Source organism: Schistocerca serialis, chromosome 4, assembly GCF_023864345.2.
Source record: "Schistocerca serialis cubense isolate TAMUIC-IGC-003099 chromosome 4, iqSchSeri2.2, whole genome shotgun sequence".
Taxonomy (NCBI): Eukaryota; Metazoa; Arthropoda; class Insecta; order Orthoptera; family Acrididae; genus Schistocerca; species Schistocerca serialis.
This window is the reverse complement of record NC_064641.1, coordinates 234,288,718-234,316,132: the sequence shown is the minus strand read 5'-3', so window position 1 is coordinate 234,316,132 and position 27,415 is coordinate 234,288,718. Positions and strand designations below refer to the sequence as shown.

At 42.8% G+C, this 27,415-nt stretch overlaps 1 protein-coding gene across 1 annotated transcript in view; it reads right to left on the bottom strand.

Annotated features, from left to right (window-relative positions):
• Positions 1 to 19,786, bottom strand: part of LOC126474087 (UDP-glucosyltransferase 2-like) — a 63,152-nt gene extending 43,366 nt beyond the window's left edge. Inside the window, exon 1 of the mRNA XM_050101500.1 lies at positions 19,744 to 19,786. The gene's annotated coding sequence lies outside the window, so the exon portion shown is untranslated. The remainder of the gene's footprint in view (positions 1 to 19,743) is intronic.
• Between the last annotated feature and the right edge of the window lie 7,629 nt (positions 19,787 to 27,415).

The following is a 27,415-nucleotide window of genomic DNA, read 5'->3' as shown; positions in this document are numbered from 1 at the left end:
CAGAACAGGCAGTTCGTGCATAAAAACGTGAATTTTCATCATAACAATGAATACAACAATGAAAGTAACGGCAGCATACCAAGATGAGCTTACATACTATGTATGTGTATATGTATTTGGTTGTACTTGTTTTCATTTGTTAACAGCAAAATAGCTTCAAGTAGGATTTCACTAGCAAAATACCATATACTAGACAAACTAATTAACATAGCAGGAAGACAAGGACAGCAGTGAAAGGTCGAGAAAATTTGCACCGTAATTGATGTATCATACGTACGTATAGTGGAAAATTGGTAGTTTATAATTATGTACCGGAAGACGAAACAATATTGATTTGACCGACGAGAGTGCGAAAGCTTAAATAATCGGCTACCATTTTGAAATGAGTTATTCGTTATTTCGATAGTCATACGAGTCATATGGTTGTCATAGCAGTAACGTGAACACACGTGAATGAGCGGCTAATAGTTTGCGTGTCGGTAGCGTCCGCAAAACAATGTGGACGGTACAGAAATCTGAAACTTTTACGCATTTGTTAGCGAGCGATTTGAATTTACGGTTTTAATTAGTTCACCAAAATGCCATTTTAATTTAAAACATACGCTGAATGAACTTTGAACTACTTCGCAGCGCTTACTGGAATTTACACGTTAATCCATGTAAGATCCTGCTCTGGTTCTCTTTAAGCTAGCTAGTGGAAGTGAGCCTGAGAGGCCACAGACGGATGAAGAGATAGGCGACATTATGACGAGTGGTGTACTAAAAATGATGAGACAAATGAATGATAATATCAAAGGTTTTCTTAAAAAAAATTAGATCAAAAATTTGAAAGATGATAAAATGATTTGGGTAAGAAATTGGATAGTATCATCATTAAACTGGGCACTTTTAGAGACAAACTGATAATTGGCTTTAGAGATAAATCTGGGGGTATATATTTTATATTGGGTAACTTGACTTTCAGTCTAGACAAGGTAGAAGAGAAACTGTCATCAGAATAGATGGAGTTGGGACTGAATGAAAGGGGAGATAGACTCGAGTGTGATGCTTGTAATGTTGAGATGGGGAGAGGCTATGGTTAAAGTGAATGAAGAGATTATGGCTGGCAATGAGAATTACAATCTTTAGTAATGGATTAAGTGGTAAACTCAGCTGGCAATTTAAAGGAGTAGAAAAAAAGGTGTGGTTGTTACAAATAATATTGAAGTTAGCCAAACAGACAGCAGTATAAGTAAATTAGAACTAAGAAATACGTGTACAAGTGTGGGGTATCGTGTTATAAAAGCATCCAATGGTAAAACTTTCTTAAGTGAAAGCAAATACCATGCTGTTTGTGAAAGGGATGGATGACGTAGGTAAAAGCAATGCTTTTGGAAATGTAAGTTGAGCTCTAATGCAGGCACATAATGGATAAACTTCCACAGCTGTAATTAAATGCCATGCAATAAAGTTTCAGGGTGCATGAAAGAATTATATTGTGGAAAGTGTGAATGATGCGTCTAAAATTATGTTTGTGGAAAGATTGATGGTGGGTCCTGATCAGACCTGTGAAAGTCAAAGCTCAGATGAAATTGTTTATTACGCAGTGTTTGGGAAAATGTAAACAGCTAATGATAGTAGCTTAAACTAATCCAGTTCCATAATAAAATACTGAGTGTACTAGAACATAGGGGGCATCTAAAAAGGCAATGGAATTTTGAAATGTATAAAGGGGAACAACTGGGACGGAATTTGCAAAAGTGAAATTTTCCCTACTGGGATGTAATTTGGGGATGGACTCAAGAAACAAATAGAATCAAGAGACGAAATAATTGTAGGTAGGATGATGCTAGTGGGTATTTAATTAGGAGGATATTAAGCAATTAATCAAGGACTCGCAGAGAAGGAATTAATATATTTTCGGTTAGTTGATAAGGATAATAAGATCGAAATAAAACTTGTAGCGACAGTGTATTTGGCATCATTAATATGCAATAGTAGGTCAGGATCAGAATTCAGCTGTGGTGCTTGAGAGAATAAATGTATTAAATTTAATTTTAATAATCAACAGCCTCAGTTGCACCGTTTACCTAGATTTTACCTAGCTTTCAGTCGGGATAACAGTAACTACCGTTTGTCCATAGTGGACATCGTCAAGCTAAAACTACAAATCCATAAATTATGGTCAGGCTATAAAACTTACGTGGAACTGCCACGGCCCCACTTCGCGACCGCGATGCGGCAGCCACGAGTGCTGTACTGGAACTGACCGTAGCGCCATGAGGCCCACCTAGGCGGACACAATACCTTGGGCCTGCGTGTATACTGTGTGATAGCTACTTGTTAGGACAAGACGTGAACTTAGCTCCTGACCTTGAATTACTAGTAAAGTGAAATAGAAGGTATAGCTGAGGAAAAGGGCGTATATGTTAACCTGTGCAGAACGCACTTACATCTAATGTCTTAACATTTATGAAGTATTCATTGGTCATGATATGAGGAAGACGAGGGGGTAACGTCATCTTGTCACAATCTACTGGATACGAAGTTTTGGTTCGGACTAGCCGGATTAGTTTGAAGTGATCTTACTCAACGACGTTTAAAGGTGTCTTTGGAGCGTTTCTCTCCAAATCGCATTACAATTTAACCATTTCCCGTCATCCTCCCATAATTTAGACTAATTCTTTAAGTACATATTGACCTATGTCGGTCAATTATTTTACGTGTGTTGACCGGAGCGATGTTCTCTAAGTTTCACTTTAGCTTTGAGCATAATTTACCTATGTCGGTCAATAGCTTTTTAGTGTGTTGACTGGAGCGATGTTCGCCAAGTCACGCTTTAGTTTTGAGCATAATTGACCTATGTCGGTCAATAGTTTTTAAATGTGTTGACTGGAGCAATGTTCGCCAAGTCACACTTTAGATTTGAGCATATTTCCGCTGTCATTCCCTAAGTTTAATGGCAGTGGTCACCAGGCCAGAATTATGATGGCAGTGGTCCACACACAGTTTTTACAGTATGTGTGTGGATCACCTCTATGAAGTCAAATTGAGTACCCCATTGCCGCCACATTATCCCCTACTATAGTGTTTTCTGCAATTCAAAACCATAAATTCGTCAAGAAGCTCAATCAGGCACGTGCATTAGTTTTTAACTTGATTCTAGACCATTTCAGGTCAAATATACTAATCTTGAATAATGACCATCTATTTTATATGGCCCGTATTGCTGGATGTTACAGATTAGATCTAAACTTGTTCATAAGTTCAATCATGACCATTTGTGTGCTAAGTCAATAGGATGTTCATGCACTGTAACTATAGCTAAGTAAGTGCTTAACAATTACGTCTTAAAAATTTCTAGTCCTAGTCGTAATAATGACGATGTTGGCTTTATAATATCCTTTCCACCCCTAACTTCTTTTTAGGTGATTAAACTCCGCGCTTAAGCACAAAATTTTCCTAGATAGGCCATACCTTGTAAGCACATGATATCTTCCTCATATCATGACCAATAAATACTTCATAAATGTTAAGACAGTCGAACTAAGTACGTTCTGCGCAGGTTAACATATGCCCTTTTCCTCAGCTATACCTTCTATTTCACTTTACTAGTAATTCAAGGTCAGAAGTTAAGTTCGCGTCTTGTCCCAACAAGTAACTATCATACGGTTTATGTGCAGGCGCAAGTTATTGTGTCTTCCTAGGCGGGCCTCATTACGCTACTGTCAGTTCCAGTACAGCACTCGTGGCTGCCGCATCGTGGTCACGAAGTGGGGCCGAGGCAATTCCAGATAAGTTTTATAGCCTGACGATAATTTACGGATTTGTAGTTTTAGCTTGACGATGTCCACTATGGACAGACGGTAGTTACTGTTATTCTGAAGAAGGTTGGGTTATCCCGACTGAAACCTAGGTAGATTCTAGGTAAACGGTGCAATCGAGGCTGTTGATTATTAAAATTATAATTAATATTTATACAGTTGCTGACAGGGCCGCGAAATGTTAAAGATATTTAAGAATAAATGTATGTTGTGATGAGATGAATATTCGTGTGATAGCAATATTAAAAATCTGAATTAAGTGAAGTGGGTTCTAGACTAGTGAAGGTTAATGTTGTATGCATGCAGGTACAAACATGGTTGAATTGATTTTGTGGATAGAGGTGTACATAGAGGTATACGCTCTAGATATGGGGTTGATGTTATTTGGATGCAACTAGCAAGGACTGTGGACAACTTGTTTGTGGATGGAAATACAGGGACGTATATGTTCCAGTTATTGAGGTTACTTGTAGGGCTGTAGTTCATGTGATTGAAAGTAATTAAGAAGATGCAATAGTTTATATATCAGATGTTTTAAGTGATGGTGTTTCTGTTGTGTATATCATGTTTTAATGGTGGATGCAGTTGAAAGTACATTGAATGGTAATGATGTAAAACTGTATTGCTAACTATATGAATGAAAAGGCTGTGCAGGCACATTCATTTATTGATGATTATCAGTAGTTGACTTATGATAATGAAATAGTTGCTGGGAATAATGATTTTAAATTGTTGTGGATTAAAACAGTTGTGTATTATCATGAAACTTTTACAAGGTTAGTAAAGCAGATAATGCAAGTGAGATTGATGCTGTTGATAATAGTGCAATTGGTAATGATGAAAGTAATGTAAAAAATTTTCTAGTTAATTAATTATCAGTGAAAGAAAGTTGTAGACAGCAGTGACTTAAGCTATGATTGAATAAAAGTGATGAGTGGAGAGGTGCTAGAGAAGGAAGGTATAGGGTAAACTGATCAGAAACGTGTACCAATGTATATAGTAGATCAAGGGTTAATTTATACTTTACTTTTATTTTTTGGGACATTCTCTTGCAGATACAAGAGTATTTAGAGACAAGGTTTTGATGTAGCAGCTACAATGTGGGGCCATGCAAGCAGCTGCTGTTTACATTCAGTGTGGTGGTGATTTAAGTTTCTGTATATTAAGTGAAAAATGCTCTTCTGTTTAGTTTAACATTTTGGAGGGTCAGTTTTGCTGTGAGCATCTGTTGTGTATAGTCTGCCGCGGGGGGAGAGGGGGGTACGAATGTTACTGAATATTATTATTGTCAGTTAAGAATTTTAGATGGGTAAAGTGTATTTATGTTTATTTTGGGGATGGTAAATTATGAACTACAGTGGGCTAAGAGTGGCTAGCAGGGTATCACATCTGCAATAACCATTAATGAAATCTTCACAGGCACCCTGTCGCAACAGGCAGTGAAAGTCCCATGAGCTAAAGACTGAGCTCTCCTCTGCCATTGTCAAGTGGTAAATGACTGCCCTGACGCCACAGCTGGGCTGTTATATTGCCTCACTGCTGGCTATGACATCGCTGACACTAACTTCCTCGCCAGATATGTTAATGTTTTCGACCTGTGTCTAAGGTGCCTACTTCAAGCTCATGATGGCCGGATTCCTGGCTGTCCTGAACTGCAAACTGTCATCCCTATTGACGGCGGTTTCAGAAACATTCATTTCTATTGCTTCTTTTGTAATAACGCAATAGTTCTTTATAGCATTTACTGGATGATTGGTCCAAGTACGCAAAGGGAAGTGGAAGTATGTGAGATGTAATTTTGTCCACCTATGGCTCCAAGAATTGCTGAATGCATTTGTATTGTGATTTTGATTTGGTGACACAACAACCGTTTCTGGGTGGCAGGAGGTAAGACTGTTAACTGGTAACTTATCAGCTGACTGAGAAAACGTGGAATCAAATGACATAAAATTAAAATATAAAATGTTGTCATAGATTTATTTATGTACAAGTTATTTTGTTTTGTGGGGTTTTTATTCATTGAGGGTTAAATTAGTCTGTGTTGTTTTGCATTCAGTTCGTGGTAGTAAGGGTATGATAAATAAATAGGGAACTGAAGTCAACTTTTGGTTTTGTTTAACAATGGAAGAATTAGTTTGTTTTGCTAACCCATGTATTTGAAATTCTGATTTCGTGTCGGAGGGAGAAACTTTGTACCAGTTCAGTATAGTTGTATGGCTTGAGCTATTTGTACAGAACAGGTTGTTGCTACCAGAGTAAAAAGTATATACATAGCATACACTCCTTGCAAACACTATTGTCTGTTTGTTTTGTCAAGTAACGCTCTTAGATTTAGTCTTTGATCGTCTGATGTCTGGTGACAAAGTGGGTGGGTTTCATTTGACCAGTCATTGGTTTTCAGATGAATGTAAATGATAAATGACTCATTGGGTGATTTCTATTTCTTACTACCATCATGTAAACTGTCTGATGGAGAGATTGAGACAGCACCAGCGATCTGAGCTACATCTTTGTAAGAAGCCTGTGAAATACATTGGAAGACTAAACAGTGGTTTTGGCGCGCTACGAAAAATGTATAGAAAGTGTAAGAATACTAATGATGACCTAATAACTCATTATAAAAAGACAGTGAATAGGAAACCACAGAAGTTTGATTTTAATTTGTATTTGGCAGACAATTTTTACACGTGCAAACATGTACAAATACTGGAGGTTAGAAGCATTAATTTATCAGGATCGAATTTATTGTTTATGTTTTTATGTGCAGATGTGTACTTACTTTTTGATATACACAGTGACACAGATGTTTGTATATGTTTACTATAATAATGAGGATAAGAAATGCTGTCACATAATGTAACTGACAAGCCTCTAGAACTTTTGTGAATAAATGTAGTGGGGGTATCACACCAGTGCTACTTGCGGCACCTTTCACTATGTATGTGGAGTTGGAGGTGGGGGTATTATGAGGTGTAGCGCTATACAAGTGAACACAAACTTCAAAAAGCAGACACAGCTGCACATGGACATTCTGTTGTGAAGATAGGAACAAACACAGTTGTGCGAACATGTGTGTTTTCACAGGTAACGAAGCATTCCAGCTAAGGTAAGCTGTGGCCTGAGGCGGTTGCACACTTGTCATAGTGTTGCCAATAGATAAAGACGCCCTCGAGTTACAGTGACAGGCGGACACTGTGGCTATGAGAAATATCGTATGTGCAGGAACAGAGGAGGTAAGCTGGTGATCTGGCATGGCGGCTGGGAAAACCCAATGCATGGCAGCCAGTGACGTTGTGTGGGAGATGTACCCACAATGACTGAACATAATGATCAGTATAGGCGCTAAATAGACCTTAATTCAGTAAAAATTGACCCAGAATCGTAACATCGATACAAGGAGAAAAATGAGACAAGTGCATCGGTGAAAACGCGCCATCGATCAAGCAAGTAGCTTTTAATTACCCAGTGTCAGAGGTTTTATAATTAAAATGAAATTTCAAAATTAGTATCTCCACAAAGTATTGTGTGATTCTCATAATCTAAGTGCCCATTGACAGGGCTTATGAAGCTTTATGATAACACAATAGCAGATTTTTTGTAATGATTATGTATTTTAAATTACAGGCCAGAATACGCACCTGTGCATAAAAACGTGAATTTTCACCAAAGTATTTAATAAAACGATGAAAGTAGTGGAAGCATACTTAGGTATGTATGTGTAAATTATTTTATTTCGTTTATAAACAACAAAGCAGCTTAAAGTAGCATCTCGCTAAATAAATACCATGTACTGGACAAACTAATTAACAATTTTCTTCTTTTCCAAAGCCATGTTAAATTTTGGAAACAATATTTCCGATATTTGAGTGTTCCTTTCGCTATGCAGATTTCAGCATTAGGCCATTTTCAAGCTTTACAACGTCAAAAATCGTCCGACTTTCGTGAAATACAAGTCATCATCGAAACATACGTGTAACTACTAAATCAGGCACTTGTGTTTTTTTCTTAGTCGGCAGCGAATACTGGGAAACATTTCAGTGAGCTTATGATCCCAAAATAATTGGCGTTAGGTGAACAGCACAGCGCTTTGAAACTTTTACGCGTTTATTTGCGAGGTATATGAACTTATGATTGTAACTGGTTCGCCATTACTGGGTTTGTATTCAAAACATACGCTGAATGAACTCTGAATTGTTTCGGAGATCTTACCGGAACTAAAGCGTTATTTCGCATGAGACATTGCTTCGGCTTTCTTTAAGCTCTCACTTTGTCGTTACTTTGATTCAGTGGTAAACAGTCGTTATTTTGATTTAGTATTGAACTGTATTACTTTCGTTCAGTGTTAAAAAGTCAGAAGCAAATTCAATTTTATTAACTTCAAAAGTGCTGTGAGTTGTGAATATTAATTATTATTCTTCACATAATCCTGATTGCGCATTATTTAAAACTTTGTGACAAATGCGTTTCGTTCGCCCCTAGATAGGAATGTAACCAAACTGAAAAAAAAAATCCATGCGTTCTGACACACAGGAAAAGTGTTTTTGAGTATTTGAATTTGTAATTTGCGCAATTGCACGTCGGGGCTCAACAGAAAATTTTTTTTTGTAGTTTTTTTGTTTATTTATTAATTCATACTGACAAGAGCGTCCCTGTCTATTGGCCATTTACGCTCTTTTTTAGTTTAGTGTAAATAGGCGCTGGAGTTTATGAATAATTATTTTTTAATCGCACTTTATTATATAAGTCACAAAATTATTGGTTCGGATTTCTGTCACAATTAGCCCTTTTAAAAGAAAATAGCAAAGCTCTAATGTCACAATAACAGGTTCAATTTGGCTGCAGGCCAAGTCTACAAAAAAAAAAAAAAAATCTAACATTAGGCAATAAGGATAAAACGGCTGACTGTGATAAGCATTCTCATACGGGTATCAACGCCAAAAGCTTTGTAAACATAAGTACTACCTTTCTGACATGGAACCTGGTCGTCAGGCATTGGCTGCAGAGACTATGTTCCAAACATACACTTATGGTGACAATCCAAGTGGCTGCCTCTCACAACCCTAGAGTCAGCCATCTGCATGAACTGGCAACGCTGTACGAAGAGAAGGTATCTACAGGAAGTGTTGCCTTCCACTTGAACTGTTGTGTTACTGTGTCTTTCATGGTCCAGGTGCAGTCCGGCTTAAGCAGCCAACGAGAGTGGACGTGCTGTGTCTTTCCACTTGCAGCATGAGCACACTTTACTTCCTTAGGCGGACACTAATGTGACGCTGTAGCGTAAAAAGATCACGGTGGATCACTGCCGAAAATCAACATTAAAATTTACTTTTAGAAACGGCTCTGCTAGACCAAAAGCACTCGCTGTCGAGCGCTCTTTAGAGAAAGAGGCCAAGATCCCAGTTGCTGTCATTATCGGCAACCACTTTTCGATCGTAAGTAACACGATCTGTGTGAACCTTATTGACGACACTAGATGTGGCAGGGTTTTTTGGGACGTGATAGAAGGATTCTGCTTCTGCAAGCAGGCGAAAACGCTGCAAATGTCGAGGTTGAACATATCAGACTGGGTCTATGGACTAGCTACCACATATTCAAACCACCCTTCGAACTGCCGGCGGCAGACGTCGTGGCGGCGCTCAACCCCTATGGTACAGTACAAGAACAAGAGCCAGAAAAATGGACCCAATTCAAGAGGTATCCAATCCTCATTCGAGTACGCCAGGTATGTATTGAACACTGACGACATGTACCATCATACCTCCAAATAAGACGCTGCTGGGACATAGTTTTTTTATGATGGCCAGTCTGAAAAGTGTTCCAGATGCAACAAGGAAGATCACCGACATTCTTCGTGCCTCCAACATTGGATCACGCAACTTCTGCGGCAGGATGTGGCACCTCCATCGACGCTGACAATCCTTCCAGTAGCTCACGCAGTGTCACTCACGACTTCTCCGTCTGTCTATACACAATAGACCGATGTTGCAGTACTGGAACCACCTTCCACAGACTGACAGCTGGTCAATCAGTCAACCTGGCCAGTGGCAGAACTCTGGACAACGTCACTGATACCACCGAACTCTTCAGACAGTGCCAACATCAGGACGGCAGTCGATACACTTATCGCAGCAACAAAAGCCTTTGTGCTGGTGAGGTATGAGTCAACGCCATCGTCTGACACACACGAAAACAGCGTTCACCTAAACACTGAAAGTGATGCTGCAGGAACATGACTGATACGGCAGCTCCCACTTGCTGCAGGAAGAAGAACTGATCCTGTAGGACGCCGTTCACGAGGCTGACACCGTTGCCATTGACTCCACCTCTGTAGAATGAATAAACGGTGATGAACGGTGGTCAGCAGGAAGGTTTCAGTGTGCAGGCTGAAAAGCCACTCGGTGTTCCAAGAACTCATGTCCCCAGACTGCACAGTGCCGCCTACCTTAGTCAAAGGACTTCTCATACTGGTACAAAAGCAAGTGGGTGGGCAATTGGTCAACGGCTATTGGCCACTTGCAATATTGAATGCCAATTAAAAGAACTTCGGCAGGATTTGGGCAGGCCACATAAAGATGACTTTGCCAGTGATCTTCACCCCAGAACAGATGTCGCAGGAGGGAGATGCCAACATACAAATGGCCACTGGCGACTTCAGAGACTTAATGGTGATCGTCTAGGCGTGCCACCTGAGAGCGGCGGTTGTTTCCGTCGATTTCAACTGGATCCTCGGTAGAGAGCAAAATAATTTCCTTCTATAGGTGATGGACCAAATGGGAATCCCCTGATGCTCATCGACATCCTGTGATGACTCCAGGCAACAGCCAGAAAGCAGGTCCAGGTAAACAGAAGGACAGTGGGCGCAATACCCATTAAGAGGTCTCTATGATAGGAATGCCTCTTTCTACCTACTTCTGTAGCACTCGAGCCACTCCTCGGGGGTCTCAAGCACAGGCTATATGGCATTACCCTGTTGGACAAATGGTTCAAATGGCTCTGAGCACTATGGGACTTAACATCTGTGGTCATCAGTCCCCTAGAACTTAGAACTACTTAAACGTAACTAACCTAAGGACATCACACACATCCATGCCCGAGGCAGGACTCGAACCTGCGACCGTAGTGGTCACGCGGTTCCGAACTGAAGCGCCTAGAACCGCACGACCACACAGGCTGGCCTGTTGGACATTATATTCCGCTATAAAGTGTATGCCGACCTGCTGCTGCTGGTTCATTTCACCAATGAAGTCCGCAGCATACTAAATTGCATCGATAATGTGGACAGGCTGTGGGCAGTCTTCTGAACATCAATAAGTCGGCAGCGCCGGATATCGGATACGATCTCGGGCCGAGCTCTGTCGCCCTCATTCCACCAGTTACTGAACTGAGGCATTTGGGAGTGACGTTTGCAAAGAATATCCGCGGAACAGACGCAGCAAACTATCGACGATTACTACAGATGGCACACGTGATGGTGCGCCAAAAACCTGCTCCAGGACTTGAACATCTGCAACGTGTACAATACCTGAACCTCTGGGTGTTGTCAAATCTCAGTCATGTGGCATACGCCCTCCCATTACCAGCTGTGATAGATCGTGGACTTCAGGCAGCCTTTGGTGTGCACAGGACACGTATTTAAAGTACGTTGTGATACTTTCACCCTCTCTCCTTTCTATGGAGGACTAGGACTGGATAAAGCTAGGGCACTGGCACTGTCTTTAAATGAGCAATATGTGGAAACGATGGACCAGTCAACACACCTCCCTAAACATTCATCTATTGGAGATCGTCTATTGTTCCCGTCGTTGCCTTTGTGGCACGTGTCGCCATACAGCTCTCTCATGTATCGGCATTCATTCTGGAATACAGCTATGTGACCTCGAATCTCCCCTCAACGCGCCCATCAGAGGTTATAGATTTTTACACGGCCATTTTGCGGAAAGTTCTGCGTAATGTCGGAGAAACCATGTACCCAACTGTTAGATAACTGGCCACGAGTGTGGAAAAGGATACATGACGATTTTCTGCCAATGACCGGGCTCCCGACTTGGTATCAAGTCACCAGCAAAAAATATGTGACGCGACACCAGCTCCATGCTATCGGACTGACGGGCTTCTCACTTTTCCTTTACTGTCGCCTCGTGGACACCGATGAACATCGCTTCATGTGCATGTCGTCGTCTTAGAGTGTTAACTCTGTGTCACACCTGACGTGACTGAACCTCGGACCCTCCTGTGCCTACATGGTTCGAAAGAATGGCCACTGACTATATGTTCGGCGGAGGGGAGAAAGTGGAGCTTGATTACTAGTGGTACCTGCAAAAAACTCACAACGCCCTCGAACGCACATCGAGGTACTGTACGCATGTTGCAAATTATTCAAGCAATGTTTTTGTAGTCCCCCCTCCAGTTGGGTAGCTGCAGGCTCAATGTAACGTTCTGTGCAGTATCACACTGAAGACAGAATGATTTGAGTTGTAAGCAGTGAAGAAGGAAAGAGATTGGCTGACTCATGGAAAGCTGTATTCACTGAGTCATTAGCAACGAAGCTTGAGTCTGTTGTAGGATTTTTAAACGGCATTGTTGGAGACAGAAAACGCCAATAGCAATGGACAGGAAAACTCCAGCTGCGCCATCTCTTCAAGAAAGTGTCTTTCAGCTGAAGCAGCACAAGTAATGTACAAAGTTATTTTAGTTTATCCTTTGAATCACACATTTCTGTAACATTCTGTTTTATAGAATTCTCATTTGTACACAGTTACTAATTATAATCATGTAATAAAAATAAATAAATATAATTATAGATCCGTGGAGCCTATCGCCTTGGTAGAAATTTTGGAAGCAAATAGGGGCAACGCCTGAATAGGGATAGTTCTTTTTTATGGAAGGGTAAAAGAGGTAGTGCCAAATAAGAATAGATTGGAATTTCGTTGATTTTTATTTTTTGTGATTAAACTTAGTAAACGCAATGTCAAGAATTTGAGCATACTCACTCCTCTATCTTTTAAACACCTTTTGTCTGTCTGCTAAAATTATCTGTCTGGTAGAAGCTAAAATATAATTAATTTCACTCTCTAAAGCCGCCATTGACAGCAAAACTACCAAAAAGTTAATTCTCGTCTCCGTATTGTTGTCACATAGAATTAGTTGCGCCAGCAGATAAGCAGTCCAGTTATCAGATTTGCAAAGCGGGCTGCCGTCGTGCCTTCCAAGACACATAGCGTCAACGAATGACACGCTCGTATTCATTTTTGCTACATTACAAAATGGTTCAAATGGCTCTAAGCACTATGGGACTTAACATCTGAGGAAATCAGTCCCGCCGTCCGAGGTGGCCGAGCGGTTCTAGGCGCTACAGTCTGGAACCGCACGACCGCTACGGTCGCAGGTTCGAATCCTGCCTCGGGCATGGATGTCTGTGATGTCCTTAGGTTAGTTGGGTTTCAGTAGTTCTAAGTTAGTGGACTGATGACCTTAGAAGTCAAGTCCCATAGTGCTCAGAGCCATTTGAAACATTTGTAATCAGTCCCCTAGACTTAGAACTACTTAAACCTAACTAACCTAAGGACATCACACACACCCATGCCTGAGGCAGGATTCGAACCTGCGACCGTAGCAGCAGCGCGGTTCCGGGCTGAAGCGCCTAGAACCGCTTGCCACAGCGGCCGGTGGTACATTACAAACGAAGCCCATGCTGTGCACCCATACTATGAGTTACATACTGGGAGAGGTGCTCTGTCCATTGATGTGTGTCGTTTCTCTATATGTCTTTTTTTCTTTTATTGAATTTCGATTGCCCCCGAAGGGGTCGGGGTGGCAGCAGATAGTACGCTGCTCTTCAGCCTACAGAATTTGTTTTAAAAAGAGGAAGATAATAAACAATAAAAGAAGGCGATAAAACAGTGACTTAATTTGTAAAACGGCGGACAGTATGGTGTCCGTTTGCAACACTTCGGAAAAGACGCACAACACTTAACACTCACTGCAAACACTGCACTAAAAAGTCGGCACGAAGATGACTCACCACAGCGAAGGACAGATGGGGGAGGGGGGGACCTAAACAGATGAGGGGGAGAAAGGAAGGGAGGGAGGAGAGGGAAAACGAAGGGGAAGGGGGAATCTATATGTCGTAATTTCTGTGTTTCGTCTTCTGAAGCGCCAGAGGTACTTATGAGTAACCTTGTATGTTCTACCCCTCCCCGTATTGGCAGATGAAACGGAAATGCTGTTTTCGTGTTGTTACGTCTGACTGCAACATTAGTTAAAGTAACCCTATCTTAATGTCTGAAAAAAATTGATAGTCAATTGGTTAAGTATCCCACCGCTGCTAGTGCTGCCACCTTCCGTATGTGAGTGATTATTGCTCTTTGACACGGAACACAGGCAGTGGTCACATTAACCGTGTGCAAGCAGCACACCCTACTGTTGCAGGGAAAATAAGGGATCCAGGGCAAAATGCTCCAGTCGGAGAACATGTAAGTTGAATATGTTCCTCTTTGAAAGAATAATAGAAAAGTGGGGTACCAGCTGTCTCAATCATTATTCCACGTTCCACAGGAAAAATTATGCAATGTGAAATTTTTTGCGCTGAAAGAGAATAGCAGAGAGACAGTGGCGGTGGAAGGGAGAGGAGACAGTACCAGCGAGAGAAAATGAGGGAGGAGAAAGTTATGGTGGAAGAGAGGCAGTGGCAGCAGAAGAGAGAGAGATACGAACGGAATTAGAAGCAGTGGTGGAAAGAGAGAGGAGACAGTAGCAATAAAAAATTGCAGACGACTTGAAACCATACAATGGCTTGGGAAGGGGAGTGTCTGGATCCCTCTGAGACCGACGAACTATACAGGGTGAGTCACCTAACGTTACCGCTGGATATATTTCGTAAACCACATCAAATACTGACGAACCGATTCCACAGACCGAACGTGAGGAGAGGGGCTAGTGTAATTGTTTAATACAAACCACACAAAAATGCACGGCAGTATGTTTTTTAACACAAACCTACGTTTTTTCAAATGGAACCCCGTTAGTTTTGTTAGCACATATGAACATATAAACAAATACGTAATAGTGCCGTTTGTTGCATTGTAAAATGTTAATTACATCCGGAGATATTGTAATCTAAAGTTGACGCTTGAGTACCACTCCTCCGCTGTTCGATCGTGTGTATCGGAGAGCACCGAATTACGTAGGGATCCAAAGAGAACGGTGATGGACCTTAGGTACAGAAGAGACTGGAACAGCACATTACGTCCACATGCTAACACCTTTTTATTGGTCTTTTTCACTGACGCGCATGTACATTACCATGAGGGGTGATGTACACGTACACACGTGGTTTCCGTTTTCAATTACGGTGTGGAATAGAGTGTGTCCCGACATGTCAGGCCAATAGATGTTCAATGTGGTGGCCATCGTTTGCTGCACACGATTGTAATCTCTGGCGTAATGAATGTCGTACACGCCGCAGTACATCTGGTGTAATGTCGCCGCAGGCTGCCACAATACGTTGTTTCATATCCTCTGGGGTTGTAGGCACATCACGGTACACAGTCCAGAGGTGTAAGATCAGGAGAACGGGCTGGCCAATTTATGCGTCCTCCACGTCCTATGAAACGCCCGTCGAACATCCTGTCAAGGGTCAGCCTAGTGTTAATTGCGGAATGTGCAGGTGCACCATCATGCTGATACCACATACGTCGACGCGTTTCCAGTGGGACATTTTCGAGCAACGTTGGCAGATCATTCTGTAGAAACGCGATGTATGTTGCAGTGCTCTCCGATACACACGATCGAACAGCGGAGGAGTGGTACTCAAGCATCAACTTTAGATTACAATATCTCCGGATCTAATTAACATTTTACACTGCAACAAACGGCACTGATTACGTATTTGTTTATAGTCTGGGAGACGAGTCTTTGGTATTGACAGCTCGGTAGCGTCTTTCCGTTGCCTAGCGACCGCAGGCAGGCAGCCAATGACGGCCTAACTTTGAGCGGGTAGCAAGGGCCACGTTGCCGCTCCGAAACCCGGTCGCGCGCGCTTATGAAACTTACCAGTGTCTCGCGTGCAGGCGGTGCGGTCGTTCGTCGTTTGTCTGAAGTTGAATTCGCAGTTCCTTTAGTTTTTGTTGTTTTTAGTGTTTCTCTGTTTATGTTTCGTTGTAAACAATGTCTAGTGCGGCGGGTAGTACCAGCCCAGCACAAGAAATGAAACGGAGGAAGAAAAGTGTGCTACACACCCAGGCCCGTGAATTCGTGTGCTCTGTGAGGGATTACTTTGAGAAAGAAGAGGACAAAGGTTGGCCCTTAATTCCTGTTGTTCAGGTTGTGAAGAGAACTGCAGCAGCATTGAAAATAAGTAAGAACACTGTTGTAAAGACAGGGAAAGAACAGTATAGTGTAGATTGTGACGAGAGTGGCACAACAAAGCTGCACACACCAGGAAAGAAGCGACCGAGAAATAAGCAGGTGACAGCTTTGGACGATTTTCAGAAAGACGCTATTCGTCGTCATATATACAGCTATTATAAGAGAAGGGAACAACCCACTCTATCTAAATTACAGGTGTCGCTTCAGAAAGACGATCTTTTTAAAGGGAGCAAATTTTCATTGCGTACAGTGTTGAAAGACATAGGCTTCAGCTATTCACTGTTTAACGGACGCAAAATATTAATGGAAAAGACAGATGAAGTTGCATGGCGGTGCAGATTTCTGCGCAGGATCATGGGTGTGGAATTCGAAAGTATAGTGTGGTTAGATGAAACTTGGGTCAATGCCAGCCATTCTTTACGTAGAGGCTGGAATGATGGAACGCCCGAGGGGACAACGGCAGTGCCTGTTGGCAAAGGAGGGCGTATTATTGTCTTACATGCAGGAACATCGAAAGGTTTTGTGCCAAACTGCTTGAAAATGTTTCGGTCAAAAAAGACTGGAGATTACCATGAATAAATGAACAGTGTAGTATTTCAAGAATGGTTCGAGACATCGCTTATGACGAATCTGACAAGTCCATCAGTGATTGTTATGGACAATGCGCCTTATCATTCCGTTGTTCACGATAAGGCACCAACCTTGGCAACAAAAAAAGGCGATATCATTCAGCGGTTGAAACGGCGAAAAGTAGATTTCAGAGAAGATGTAAGGAAGGCGGAGCTGCTCGAAATTGTGGCACAAAAGAAACCCCAATTTCCAACAGATGTAATTGACGAGATTGCTAAAAGGCACGGGCATGAAATCGTTCGGCTTGCTCCATACCACTGTCACTTCAATGCAATTGAAGGAGTGTGAGCGCAGATAAAAAATTACATTGCTGAAAACAATAAAAAATTCACGATCTCTGAAGTGGAAACTCTCCTTCCAGCAGCTATCAATAAAGTGACAAGCGAGACGTGGGCTAAAATTGTAAACAGCACTGCAAGTGCCATCAGAGAGGCGGCCAAAACCGAAGGGGTTGTGGAAGAACGCATCGAAAATTTAATTATAAATCTGGGAGGGAGCAGTGATAGTTCGAGTAGTGCTGAGGAAGACAGTGTCAAATCAGATTCTGACAGTGATGTGAGTGGTGTTTTTCCATTACAGTAACTACAACGTATTCAAGAATGTAAGGAGGGAGTTTGCTATCGATCTACAACCAGATCATCATATTGTCAGTACTTTCTTCAGATTATAACTCTTAATACAGTGACCAGTTATTCTGTAGCTTGTAGTAGAACAAATTAATAATGCTAATACTTAACAATGGAAACCAAAACCGCTAATGTTCAACAACTTGCGAAAATAGTTTTCATTTCAGTTGTGAAATTTAACAAATAACTTTATTATGTTTCAGCATCTTAGATACTTGTGCTAAATAGCTCTCATCCGTTTTCGAGTTAATATATTTCAAGCATCAACTTTAAATAAATTCACGCGTACCAATACGACTTGTATTTTGTCTCGCTTTTATTTCTGCTGCTAGAGAATGCGTGTACCAGACAGGGCGCCGCGTGCTGTGAGCCACGTTCGGCAACAGCCCCGTCTGCCCGCCGGAACTGTCAGTACCAATCACTCGTCTCACGGACTATATATGTTCATATGTGCTAACAAAACTAACGGGGTTCCATTTAAAAAAACGTAGGTTTGTGTTAAAAAACATACTTCCGTGCATTTTTGTATGGTTTGTATTAAACAATTACACTAGCCCCTCTCCTCACGTTCGGTCTGTGGAATCGGTTCGTCAGTATTTGATGTGGTTTACGAAATATATCCAGCGGTAACGTTAGGTGACTCACCCTGTATAACGAAGGTATAGAGGTGGGCGCATTTCTGACCGACATTCTACACACATGGGTATAGACGCGAAAATAAGTTGGAGCACCCAGTATGTTTGAGCTGCCAAGGTATGGTCGAGACAGTAGCAGTGGGTAAGAATGAAAAAAGGAGACAGTGTAAGTGAGAAAGGGGAGAATGTCAGTGGGATTACTGTAAATCAATGGCAAAAAAGGAGACAATGGGAGAGAGACATACATAGACAGTGGCTGTGAGTAGGAGGTGTTTATTAAGCACGAAGAACGGCTGTATAAATGGATTTAGAATTTTCTGTGTGAAAAGAGTGCGAACATGTTCGTACTCCAAAATTTTGAGTGAGAAAGATGGAATCAGGATTGAGGCAGCTGGTTTCCCACATTTTAGGCAGAGTATTTTAAAGAGAAACATATTAAATTGTTTTGTGCTCTGGCAGGAACATTTTTCCGGTGGTAATTTATAGTTCGTTGATGAAGACAAGGCGTGATATACGATATCCTCGCTCTGCAGGGCTATAAGCAACTGAGACATGTCAGAAAGAACAGACAGTACGCATTCGTATAACTGCTTCGCCTCGATGAGAAATGAATCCACAACCTACAGTGCAGATGCTCATTTACGTTCGACTTCCGGAAGGAATCTAAAATTATCGAGCACGGAGGACGTGGACGGTGACCGCGGGTAGTTGCCGCCAGGTGGGAATGTGAAGCGGCCGGGGTGTGTGCCGAGACAGCCCACGCACTCGTGATGAATACCGCGTTCGGGTGGCGGAGTGGTTACGGCAGCTTTTACGTAAACAGGAGATTCCAGCCACGAGGCCCGGTCTCGCGCACATTTTCACTCGTCATCACTGATTCCGCATGAAGTCCTGACGTAGCTGACATCATTAATTGCTTCCCTTTCCTTTCCTTTCTCCCCCTTCCCCCATCAATTTACTATAACTTTTAGTACAACTTTTTAACAATTAACCGGTTATAAATCTCAGCACCAACGAAATTTGCGTTAACATAATTATATTAAGTGAACTAAACATAATCATTCAGTTACTACGAGTAAATTGTATTAAAATTATTGACTAAAGCAAGAAAGGAAGATTAGCGTTCAACATCCAGTCCGGGTCATTAGGACACAAGGTTGTATAGGGCAGGATGGCGCAGGACATCCTCCGTGCTTTATCGAAAGGAACCATTCCGGCAGTCGCTTTCGGAAATTTAGGGAAAGAACGGGAAAACCTAGATGGCCAGACAGAGATTAGAACCAGTGGCCTGTTGAACACGAGTCTTAAGACTGCGCTTCTTTGCTCTGTCGATGAACGCGTTGTGTCTATGAGCGATCCACATCATATTGGGATACAGCAGTGCAGTGTAGCACACAGTCTCATGAACGACAAAACATTCCACAGTAGTGTTCTATTCGCTGGCCATCTCGTTAAGTGATTCGTAAGAAAGAAAAATATATAACGACAATATGCGTATATCAATTATCCTGGGTGCACCTAAAATCAGCACGAAGAAAACATGGTTAAAACTCTTCAGGTTACACCTGAGGTACTTACAATGTAACGGATCTATGAAAGCAAAGCTAACACTTTGCCATGTTAGAAATATATGGTGCAATTTCCACAGATAGGCTGAGAATTTGTTTTCTCCTCGGAACGTACCTTAGTTGCGTTAGCAGTCGGTGGAGACAATGTCTTTAGCCGTGCGAAGTGAGCTGCTGCTACTTCGTTTTCGCAGGTTACTTATATGTCACAGGTTATCTCGTCGGTAGAGGTCTTCCAATTAGTAGCTTCTCGTAGATAGCTTCAGCAAACAGCATGACAACGGACTTCCAGCTGCGATGCGTCAGACTGCTGTGAAGGACACCTTATCTCGCTGAATATTTTTCATGGCTGAAGCTGCTAATCATGCTGACATGCCAAATCTACGTAGGAAATAGTTTGTGACTTCTGAAATTTTCCCGGCGTATTTCTTCTTCTAATAATTTCCGGGTATGCAGCCGGATCCCGTCGACATTCTGCTACGATATTTCGGCCCAGAGACGTCCGGCCATCATCAGGTGAGTACACAACTACTGAAGAGCCCAGGTGCAGTCACGGTACTTTTTAATCTTTGGGATATAGAGTGAAAGTATTCATACATATGAGCCGGGAATGGTACACTGAACCATTGTACGAATTTTAGATAGTAGAATGGCGATCGAAATACTTGACTAGATGAGCCTTTATTTTCACCACCGAGGGCAGCACGTACAACTCGGCTATGCTGCGCATGTCAACACCTGACGCATGCGCTGTAGGATGCCAGTACATTTCGCATGCGCGAGATTCGGCATAAATACCGCGACTGCACCTGGGCTCTTCAGTAGTTGTGTACTCACCTGATGATGGCCGGACGTCTCTGGGCCGAAATATCGTGGCAGAATGTCGGCGGGATCCGGCTGCATACCCGGAAATTATTAGAAGAGGAAATAGTTTGTTTGATAAAGGGAATCGTATTATTTGTACAAATTTTAATCTTTGGTATATAGAGTGAAAGTATTCAGACATATGAGTCGGGAATGGTACACTGAACCATTGTACGAATTTTAGATAGTAGAATGGCGATCGAAGTACTTGATTAATTTTTAATACATTGGCTCTGCGAGTAACAGAGGTCACGAGCGGTCATTTGGTGTGACAAGAATACTGCAGGCTTTGATGTTCTGATTCGATTTGATTTGATTTTCACAGGGAGACAAAACAACACTTGTCTTAGCTCCATGTCGGTCCCACCGAAACTAAGTTTATACTGTGGTTTCTCTCCCTATGGTAATATTGAAGAGTTCTAGGAGATCCTTTATTGGTTCTTTGTTAGACATAATTTCTTGATGAATTAATGACCCAAATATTATATATATTTTTGTCTTCAGAGCTTCGTATTGGAATATTAGGTCTTCTTTCTCTATACCCATCGTGTGCAGGTATTTCCTGAAGTCCTACCATGAGTTTAATCCATCTTCTATTTAAGCTAAGGATTGCAGGGCTTCTCTTAAAACACGGCTTCGGCGTCCTTAGGTTGCAATGTGTTTGGTTTTTGGATCTTAGTCCAATATGCTGCATGCTACCTCCTGATCCAGCTACATAATTTTGATTTTACCATCGCCTTCTACTCGATGAAATCGAGTCGTCGTTCCTGTCCTGGTCAGCCTACCATCTTGATCATTGTCACTAATTTCTGAGTAAACAAGGACACAGAGCAGTTTTAACTTGTTACGTTCCCCTAGCCTCACAATGGCTTCATGACATTCTGCAACGATCGTTGCAAAGGCTGATAGGGATTTCAGAGATGTTTTTGCCATCAGAATGAATGTAGATGCCGCGATCCTTGTACCATCTACATCCTTGCACATTGTGGTAACAAATATTTCCGCCAGGGATACCGTGACCAGTTCTCGAAGATAGACTGTGCTCGTTAGTCAAGGGTGTGCCCCATACACCCTGGCCCCAGCACCTTTGTCTTTTTGCGACCCGTCGGTAATCCAGACCGTGGATCCTGAACGGTATCGTGGTTCAATCTTCCACTGATCCCTGCTTGCGACTGTTACATTGAAAGCTTTACTAAAGCACCTGGAAGTTGTTGTTTAGTCAGCCGGCATTTCCAAGACCATTCCTGCACATTTATGTGAGGGGTTCACGATAGATTTGCCTCCTGGGTTTGCACTAGTCATATCACTACCCCATCTATTCGTAGAACTTTGTTGAAGAGCTTAAGGGTCCAGTATGTATCTAACAGTCATAGGGGAATGGAATTCAGATGTAGGGGAAGACGTAGGGGAAGAAGTAGGGGAAGACGTAGAAGAATGGTTTACAGGAGAATATGGGCGAAGTAATGGGAATGAGAGAGGGGAACGACCAATTGAATTATGCAATAAATTTCAGCTACTAATAGCGAATACTCTGTTCAAGAATCATAAGATGAGAACATTTGCATGTAAAAGGCCGGGAACTACGGAAAAGTTTCAGTTGGATTCCGAAATCAGATATTGCGTTTTAAGGCTTACGCAGGACCAGATGTAGACACAGATCACAATTTAGTAGTGATGAAGAGTAGGCTGAAGTTTAAGAGATTAGTTAGGAAGAATCAATCTGCTGACAAATGGGATACGGAAGTACTTTGGAATGAAGAGATATGCTTGAAGTTCTCTTAGGCTATAGAAGCTGTAATAGTGAATAGCTCAGTAGGCAGTACAGTGGAAGAGGAGTGGATATCTTTAAAAAGAGCAGTTGTAAAGAAAAAGATAGAAACGAAGAAACTTTAATACCACGTTCTTATTTCTGACATTCCACGCCCCGACTCGTTGAACGTCATTCTTTTGTTGGTTATTCAGTCTTTTTCTCATGGTCAGCTCCTCTTGGTAGTCCCCTTCCGGAGAGCCGAATGGGGGACTAGTCCGGAATATTTTGTCAATGGAGAGATACTCTTGACGCTTCTCAATTACAGGCCACATGTCCTGCGGATATACATACATAAAAAGAGAACTCCTGAAGACAGACGTTGACTCTGGGTATAGTATTACAGAGACAGTCCCTTTGACTGTTCAGAGATGTCACTAAATCCGTCCAAAGATGTAAACAACCACGCACGAGCAGCGCCTATTAGACGGAGGCCTTCCGACACCAGGTCAATTCCAGTCATTTCATCAGGAAAGAGGTACACGGCTCGTGTTGTCTGTAGTTCAGCCATACCTGCACGCTAAATACTGCGGTTCCATGGCGTCCGCAGTGTTATTTTGTGCCAGGAAGGGCTCTCAAGAAGGGAAGTGTCCAGGCGTCTTGGAGTGAACCGAAGCGGTGTTGTTCGGACATGGAGGAGATACAGAGAGACAGGAACTGTCGATGACATGCCTCGCTCAGGCCACCCAAGGGCTACTAGTGAAGTGAATGACCTCTACCTACGAATTATGGCTGGGAGGAACCCTGACACCAAAGGCACCATGTTGAGTAATGCTTTACGTGCAGCCACAGGACGTCCTGTCACGACTCAAACTGGGCGCAATGGGCTGCATGATGCGCAACTTCACTCCCGACGTCCATGGCGAGGTCCATCTTTGGAACCACGACACCATGCAGTGCGGTACAGATGGGCCCAACAACATGCCGAATGGACCGCTCAGGATTGGCATCACGTTCTCTTCACCGATGAGTATCGCATATGGCTTCAACCAGACAATCGTCAGAGACATGTTTGGAGGCGACCTGGTCAGGCTGAACGCCTTGGACACACTGTCCAGCGAGTGCAGCAAGGAGGAGGTTCCCTGATGTTTTGGGGTGGCATTATGTGGGGCAGACGTACGCAGCTGGTGGTCATGGAAGGCACCGTAACGGCTGTACGATACGTGAATGCCGTCTTCCGACCGATAGCGCAACCATATCGGCTGCATATTGGAGACGCATTCGTCTTCATGGACGACAATTCGCGCCCCCATCGTGCACATCTTGTGAATGAGTTCCTTCAGAATAACAACATCGCTCGAGTAGACTTGCCAGCATGTTCTCCAGACATGAACCATGCACCCTATCGAACATGCCTGGGATAGATTGAAAAGGGCTGTTTATGGACGACCTGGCTCACCAACCACTCTGAGGGATCTACGCCGAATCGCTGTTGAGGAATGAGACAATCTGGATCAACTGTGCCATGACGAACTTGTGGATAGTATGCCACGACGAATACAGGCATGCATCAAAGCAAGAGGACGTGCTACTCAGTATTAAATCTGGACCACCACCTCTGAAGGTTTCGCTGTATGGTGTTACAGCATGCATTATGTGGTTTTCATGAGCAATAAAAAGGGCGGAAATGATGTTGGTGTTGATCTCTATTCCAATTTTCTGTACAGGTTAGGGTATTTTCGGAACCGAGGTGATGCAAAACTTTTTTTGATGTGTCTACGTTATGTGTCTTTAATGCAGTTGTTTCCATTGCCTGTTGCATCCTCATGCCGTTGATCATTGCTGATTCTCCCGCCTTTAGCAAAAGTTTCCCATCCGAAGGGTAGGAGAGTATCGTGAACTTCTTTCTGCTCTTCTGCCGTCTTTGACAAGGCCGCTGGCTGAATGAGGGGTGGCTTCTTATGCTGGAAGTCTTCGGCCGCCAGCGCTGATTATTTTTATTGGAAATGTAATCGGTGGCGGGGTTCAAACCCGAGACCGAAGACGTTTTGATGGCTAATCAAAGACGCTACCCCTAGACCATCGGTAGAGATGTATTAGGACGACACGAGCGTGAGGCCACCTCTGTAAGAGTACTTACTCAAGGAGGTCTCCTGTAATCACTGAGGCTCCTTTCACCCAGCAGGGACGTAGGAAATGGATGTGGAAACAGATGGGGTGTTGTGAGACCCATTTCGACACGTTCATCAGCTATGTGTGGCTTGGGAGACGCTGCCAGTAGTTATGATACTGCTGGCATAGCCCTCAGCTTCATGCAGACGTGCAAACCTCTCCACCAGCATGGCTATTAGTATGATAAGGCTGTGTTCTCTGTAAAGGGCATTGGCTTTGGCAGTCGTTTGCAAGTTACTAGACTATGGAAAAACTGGTAGTATTAGGTGATGGGGTAAGTCGTACCTTCTTCATGAGATTGGTATGTTAATCTGGACTGGGCATGTTAGTGGAAGAGGGTGTCCAGATGCTCTTCCTGTTGCCACCCAATTTCCCCAAGATGGAGTCTGTTACCTCATCTGCTTGCCCCTAGTGTTACCCACGTGAAAGTGAGAGAAAGTTTTCTAAATGTTTACGAATCGTTTAATTAGGCGGGGTGTGGATAACAGCCCAATATTTACCTTGTTGGATGTGGAAGACCACCTAAACTCTTCATCAAGACTGGCTGGCACATCGGCCCTCTTCATTAATTCACCAGAAGGTTTGGGGCAGGCGCACCTTTCTGAATTCCGAAGTTGTCCGGTAATACGCACAGGTGTCTGGGCAAGTAATTGGGGAAGTTTTCAATGATAATTGTGTTAGTAACAGGAATTTTGTAATTATCGAAACGCCCTGCTAAACCTGCAGTACAGGACAGGTAGTTTAAGTTGTACACAGGGGCCAAAATAAGCGGCTGTCAGTTACACTCAAACATACAACCTTTTATTTGATCAAACATTACAAGACCGAAGAAATTTAAAAAAAACCACAGCTTTAGTTTTGGAACTTAATTAGCGGTTGAATGCGCCGTGCAATCTCATGCCTTAAGGACAAGACCACTTTAATTTAAAAACCGCTGAAAGCCAATAACTTAAAGCTCAACCAGAATCAGAAATGTAAAAGGCAAAGTCTTATCTTAAAACAGTTCCTTAATTAGGCTGAAGGCCTAAAGAATCTGACACTTTAAGAGCAAACAACTTTAATTCAAAATCGGCTGAAGGCCCAAAGAATCTGACACTTTAAGAGCAAAACAACTTAAATTAAAAATCGGCTAAAGGCCATACACTTATGATTCAATAAAATTAGTTTTAAAAATGCCAAAGGCTTTACGTAAAACAGTTCTGAAATTAGGCTGAAAGCCCAAACCATCTGATGGCTTAAGTGCAAAACAACCTTAATCTAAAAATCAGCCAGAAGCCAAACAAGTACAAACAACAAGAACAAACAAGAAAAGGCAGTACACCCAAGGGCTCTCAGAAGTTCCGAGGGTCGGCCTGGAATTCGAATACTAACGCTCGCTTAGGTGAGACAGGCAGTGGGCCCAACTATTGTCGAACCGACGAAAACCCACCCGACAGACAGTCAATGGACCCATCGACAAGATAACCTCTGCTTCACCCAACCAGCACACAACAGGGAGTTAAAAGAACAACATAGAAGGTATTGGCGCCCACAACCAATTATACATTGAGCCGTCCAACTACACGCCTTGCTGGACAGCAACAAAACGATGAGGGAAATACTCTGCCTGAATTTACGTCAACGGCCAGGGCAGGTAACTAGAACGTTTAGAGCCTCAAGGCAGAAGATTCCGCTGGTCCACTTCAATTCAAATAACCAAGTTCTGATAAACTCCACCGGAGGATGGCTGAAATTTGCGAACTTGAAAACACACGTTGTTGCTCGCAGGAATCTCCCAACAGCCGACAACGAACTCCAAACGACACAATGTGAACAGTCGTCACTTGCTGGTAGATTAAGTCACAACTCAACTTTCATGTCCAGGATCGGTGAGCCACACTCTGACATTGCATAGAGGCCACAAGCGGGCCCGGCCAACCCACGCGCCGCGGAGATTTCCTTGCTGCTCAACGTCAACCGACCAACTGCCTGCACACAGCCCAGCTGGAAACTATAAGCGCCAGGCCAAATACAGTCCAAGGTGCGAATATCGATACACACTGCTGCTGCCACTCCCGGAAAGAGAGGGTAACAGCATAATCGCGATAACCGTGGGAGACTAAACACAGAATAGCAACCAAGATTTAATCCAACGCATAGCATTAGCCAGCCACGGCTCAATTATGGTATGTAATAAGAAAAAGATATGCAGATATGATATGTTGATCAACAGTTCCACAATGGAGATCAGTCACTACAAAGACCAAGAAGAACTGTACAGCACCAAGTTGTTGTCAGTGGTATATAGCCTACACCAGAAAGGTTACCAGAAAGTCCGTTCGTCACAGTCAAAGTTTTCTTCAGTTGGTGCTGGTAGATGTTGATGAATTCAAGCTTGTTGTGGGACAACTAGGAGAAAATCAGCAGAGGTCAAAATCGGACGCTGAAATGTCGAAGTGTGTGATTTACGTGCTTGTCCCCTAGCAAAAAATCAGCTCAGAGAGCAGGCTGTTATGATGGTGTAGTGCATGAACTTATTGCTTTCTAAGTGCCGCCGACTAGACATCGATAAATACGAACAGAAGCACTTTTTAACCATAGCATTTGTGTTTAGCAGACTGGACCCAATTCTAAGTCAACTGCAATGATTTATACTGACTGAGGTACCATAGAAGGTTATCATTAGGTTGGTTGGTTGGTTTGGGGAAGGAGACCAGACAGCGTGGTCATCGGTCTCATCGGATTAGAGAAGGATGGGGAAGGAAGTCGGCCGTGCCCTTTCAGAGGAACCATCCCGACATTTGCCTGGACTGATTTAGGGAAATCACGGAAAACCTAAATCAGGATGGCCGGACGCGGGATTGAACCGTCGTCCTTCCGAATGCGAGTCCAGTGTCTAACCACCGCGCCACCTCGCTCGGTGGTTATAATTACTCACAAATGCATATATATGGGGTGTTAAAAAGTATCGAATGTTTTGATTGGTGACAATACTCACCGACGTTAGAGAAAGAAGTGAAACGTGGCT